We start from the raw sequence: 6,000 nt of genomic DNA, 5'->3' as shown, positions 1-6,000 counted from the left end.
CGGCGCATGCGCGGGATTACGGACAGTAGGAGGAAAGATAGAGAAGAGACCAAGGGCGGGCAGAGGCGGCGGATGGACGGGCAGACGCGGAGGAGGGGGAGTGAATTGGCATGAAAATGACCCAGGGGCCTGGGCACCGGCCGTTGTAAGGCCGCCCCTGGGCACCTTCACAGCCTCATTTGCATACGGAATAAAAGTGTTTTTTGGACGAATGATGCTAGCAGGGAACTAACGGTAAGAACAGTTTTAATAGGGGGGATGCCGTGGACATAAGTGTGTTAATAGGTTAATAGGGTCAATCGGCGTGAAAGACTCCCTTTAAGATGTATCCATATAAATGGCCCACCCTGTACTATGAACGGAATGGTACCTTATTTTTCGCCCCATAAGACGCACTTTTCCCCCCCCAAAAGTGGGGGGAAAGTGCCCCTGCGTCTTATGGGGCGAATGCTGGCAATTTACATTGCAGTCTGCGATGTATTAGTGAGGAGGGAGGAGGGTCTGTAGTAGGCGGGGAGAGCGGCGGGCAGTGCAGGCACTGTACTCTGGCCCGCCGCTCAGTATGTACTGTATTATATGTTGTGCCTTTTCATAGGTAAATGCATTGATATCCAATTATTTTAGTCAAGATGGATGTTCATTACCTTTAAGAGCCATGCTCGACTATAGTTACAATTTTGTATATCTTGAGTAGTCCACGGTAAGGTCGCACAAAGGTTTCTACTCTTCAGTGTTATTCTTCTCATGAGTGTACCAGTCTGAGAAGAGGCCTCCTTGTCTACTTTTAAATTTATGACGGGAGATAAAGATAAGCTCTATGCAGCTGGTGATAATTACCTATACAATTAGGCATTTATTAATGAAGCTAAATATATAATATTCATGTATTCATTTAATAAGCCTTAGTCCTTAGCATAAGACAATCAGTAGGACATATATATATATTTATATATTACTTTATATTATATTGTTATATGTTATGAAGACATGTATCCAGTATATTATATATATTTCTTATTAGGAGAATATTCGTCTCTAAGAGAGTGTGTGTGAAGATGTGTGTTTTGTAACCATGAATCACATCTTTTGGTGTGACAAGAGGAGGTACTGAATCTCTGAGAAAACAAAGCCATTGAAGTTATTTATGATCCATAAATAAACAGTGTGAGACACATTCAGAGAGACGCCTAGAGGTCTGTCTCTAATTGCTAGTTAACCCTTTATACTATGATGTAAATAGCTTACACGGCAGTGCCACCTAGGTATGAGTAGGTGACATTACAACAGTAGCAAAAGTGCATTCTGGGTAAGGTTATGATGTCATATTTCGTATCAATAGTCACACCCATCCGACAGTGACTGGAAAGTTCCAAACTAGGAAGGTGTGTCTAACTGATAAGTTTGTGATCATAAACCATACACAGGGGGGAGAAAAGACACACACAAGAAAGAGAGGAAAGAGAAGTTAAGCTCTCTAGAGGTGTCTATCAAGATGAAAGCCATAGTGAGATGCGCTATGATGGATAGCTTTCCTAGGAGCAGAAGTGAGATTTCTACTAGGACTTAGTAAGAGACACAGAAAATGATATTTCATTTTATTAAGACTAATTTGATAGTGTGGGTGAAATTATACCATCTAGATTGGCGAATAGATAAATAATTAAATTAATTGATCATCTCCATATTGAGATGTAGTCTTAGGATATTGTGAGGCTTCATTCTACCTGCAGAAGAATCATGACTCATAATTTAGCAAAGCATTAAATAATTGCATATATATATATATATATATAGATAGAACATTCTTCGCCAAGCTAATTGATGGATTCCCACAGGAAAGACTTATTTCAAGTCCTTCCCATTTAAGGTATGGTCTAGCAATGATCCTAGATCCCTGTTATTTGTCTTAATGGTCTTACCAAAGTTATATGTGTGAAAATAGTCCAGAATGGGGCGGAAGGATACAGTTATCTATTCTAAGTTATATCCTTGAATGGATTTTCCCATCTTGAAGTTATGTGATGTGTACTTGGTTAGAGGGGGGTGGAATGTATTTAGCATTCCATATTGATGTCTAGGATTAGACATGCCCGTCCTGATATCATGAGGTTTTCTCTGAACAGAAGTAATGTATATAATTTATGTTTATATTTTGATATCCTAACCTAATAATAGCTTGGTTATAATGTGACAAGTTATTTCCACTCACATGTATTGTTACGCTTGTAATGCTTTATATTAACGCTATATATATTCATTTGCATGTATTATTGTGTTTATTTACTTATATATGTTTATAACCTTGTATCCAATAAATCTGCATATTTTTATAAACCTGTGTATTATTGTATAATGCAGAACTACATGTTTTATCATTAACGTCATCTCACGTCAAAAAGAACTTATTTATCTGAGGAAATAGTCGGACTCAGATGTGAATTGTATCAATTAGGTTGTCTACAATTCACCAGGTCTTGATTTTAAGAATTTATGACAAATTTTATAACTTTTATTTTTTTATGGTTAATTATTTTTATGACCATAATTAATAATTCTTAATTGAATTATTACCACCCGACATAAACCTAGTGTTAATCATAATATCTAAACTGCGCTCCCCCTGCTCCCCATCTTTACCGTACTTACCGGTACATGTCACACTCCGTCTCCTGTAGTAAGCGCTAGCAGGCAGGCCGGGCTGCAGGCGGCCGTAACTCACTGAGGTCAGGTGCCTGCTCCGCCTACTTTATGAATAAAATACGGTACAGATGGGGAGCAGGGGGAGCGCAGTTTAGATATTATGATTAACACTAGGTATAATACAGTACATACTGAGCGGCGGGCCAGAGTACAGTGCCTGCACTGCCCGTCGCTCTCCCCGCCTACTACAGTGCCCCCATAGGGATCTATGGATGGGATAATGATGGGGGGGGGGTCTGTGGATGGCATATTATGATGGGGGATATGTGGATGGCATTATGATGGTGGGGGGGATCTGTGGATGGCATTATAATGGTGGGGGGATCTGTGGATGGCATTATGGTGGGGGGGTCTGTGGATGGCATTATGAAGGGGGGATCTGTGGATGGGACTGTTATGGGGGGATCTGTGGATGGGACTGTTATGGGGGGGATCTGTGGATGACACATATAGCAGTGTAATCCACAGATCCACTACCCCATAACAGTGCCATCCACAGATCCCCCCCACCATAATAATGCCATCCACAGATCCCCTCACCATCATAATGCCATTCACAGATCCCCCCACCATCATAATGCCATTCACAGATCCCCCCCACCATCATAATGCCATTCACAGATCCCCCCCACCATCATAATGCCATTTACAGATCCCCCCCACCATCATAATGCCATTTACAGATCCCCCCCACCATCATAATGCCATCCACAGATCCCCCCCACCATCATAATGCCAACCACAGATCCCCCCCACCATCATAATGCCATCCACAGACCCCCCCATCATAATGCCATCCACAGCCCCCCCCCCCCATAACAGTGCCATCCACAGATCCCCCACATAACAGTGCCATCCACAAATCCCCCACCCCATAACAGTGCATCATCCACAGATCCCCCATAATAGTGTCATGCACAGACCGCCATTAGTTCAAACCCACCAAAAGCACACCTTTTGGTTAAAAAGATATTTTTTCTTATTTTCTTCCTCAAAAACCTAAGTGTCTCTTATGGGCCGGTGCGTCTTATAGAGCGAAAAATACGATATTTCACTTTAAACATGTATTACAGTTAATACCAGATGGAAAGAACATGGTGGATGGATCAAACATGGCCGCAGGATTATTGCCATAAGGGACAGGAGCCTGAAAACTAGTAGCTGACATATAATAAGGTGGCCAAACAGGCGCTGTTGCTGGTATGGGGCTTGGCTGGGTAAGTGCGTGGCACAATATGCCAATATTGCTGTTGTGGCCTGCAATCTCCTGAAAATGCCCCTTTTGTATGAAAATTACATAAAGGGGCCACATGGGCCCATAGTTGACCACATACCTCTAACCTTTGCGACCTGAAACTACATATAAAAAAGGACCTTGTGGCGCAGCAGGTGACTGGCAGTTGGATCCAACGAACTGATAAAAGAGGAGAGAAAAATGCTCATGGGGCATTCCCGGAGTGACACGAGAAGAAAGCCCCCCCATCCTGCCCCCTAGTTGCGAACCCACTTCTCCAGCCCCAACTGCTCTCCTGCCCTACAGGTCGAAGAACCCTTCTTCTGCCATCTGCTTTTCCAATTTTTTCGATAAAACAGTTAGGTCCATATATACTTGGACATTTTTCTAATCTTTGTCCTGTACATGACCACAATGGATTTTGAACAGAACACTTCAGACGCAGGTGAAGTTCAGACTTTCAGCTTTAATTCAGTGGGTGAACAAAATGATTACATGAAAATATGAGAAATTAAAGCATATTTCAAACTTAATCCTTTCATTTCAGGGGCTCAAAAGTAATTGGACAAATTAAATAATTGTAAATAAAATGTAAATGTCTAATACTTGGTTGAAAACCCTTTGTTGGTAATGACTGCCTGAAGTCTTGAGCTCATGGACATCACTAGATGCTGTGTTTCCTCCTCTTTAATGCTCGGCCTTTACTGCCGCGGTTTTCAGTTGCTGTTTGTGGCCTTTCTGTCTGAAGTTTAGTCTTTAACAAGTGAGATGCTCTATTGGGTTCAGATCCGGGGACTGACTCGGCCATTCAAGAATATTCCACTTCTTTGCTTTAATAAACTCCTGGGTTGCTTTGGCTTTATGTTTTGGGTCATTGTCCATCTATATTATGAAACACCGACCGGTTTGGCTGGATTTGAGCGCACAGTATGTCTCTGAAAACTCCAGAAATCATCCGGCTGCTTCTGTCCTGTGTCACATCATCAATAAACACTAGGGACCCAGTGGCCACTGGCAGCCATGCATGCCCAACCATCACACTGCCTCCGCCATGTTCTACAGATGATGTGGCATGCTTTGGATCACGAGCCGTACCGTGCCTTCACCATACTTTTTTATTTCCATCATTCTGGTAGAGGTTGATCTTGGTTTCATCTGTCCAAAGAACGTTCTTCCAGAAGTGAGCTGGTTTTTAAGATGTTTTTCAGCAAAGTCCAATCTAGCCTTCTTATTCTGGAGGCTGATGAGTGGCTGCACCGCGCAGTGAACCCTCTGTATTACTTTCATGCGGTCTTCTCTTTATGGTAGATTTGGATATTGATACGCCTATATCCTGGAGAGCGTTGGTCACTTGGTCGGTTGTCGTGAAGGGGCTTCTCTTCACCATGGTAATTATTCTGCGATCATCCAACACTCTTGTCTTCCATGGGGCGTCCAGGTCTTTTTGCATCGTTGAGGTCACCAGTGCTTTCTTCTTTCTCAGGATGTACCAAACTGTAGATGTTGTCGCTCCTAATAGTGCAGCAATTTCTCGGATATGTTTTTTCTGTTTTCACAGATGAAGGATGGCTTGTTTCACCGGCATGGAGAGCTTCTTTGACTGCATGTTTACTTCTCAGCCAAATCTAAAAATGCAAGCACCACACCTCAAATCAACTCCAGGCCTTTTATGTGCTTAATCTGGAATGAAATAATGAAGGAATTGGCCACACCTGCCCATGAAACAGCCTTTGAGTCAATTGTCCAATTACTTTTGGTCCCTTTAAAAACAGGGTGCCACATGTAAAGGAGCTGAAACTCCTAAATCCTTCATCGAATTTTGATGTGGATATCCTCAAATGAAAGCTAAACGTCTGGACTTCATGCCCATGTCCATTATAGAAGTATACCTTGAATATGTTTTAGTAAACAGGTAATAAAAACACAATTTGTGTCAGTGTCCAAATATATATGGACCTAACTGTATGTCATCAGGAACACCCAGCTTCTTCTCTCTCTGCATTTTTCTGACTTTTCTCGGACATGGAGACCACAAAGGGTGAATTGGAAGAAATAAAGCCAGCAAA

This window comes from Bufo gargarizans, chromosome 5, assembly GCF_014858855.1.
Source record: "Bufo gargarizans isolate SCDJY-AF-19 chromosome 5, ASM1485885v1, whole genome shotgun sequence".
Classification (NCBI taxonomy): Eukaryota; Metazoa; Chordata; class Amphibia; order Anura; family Bufonidae; genus Bufo; species Bufo gargarizans.
Note: the sequence above shows the minus strand (reverse complement) of the source record.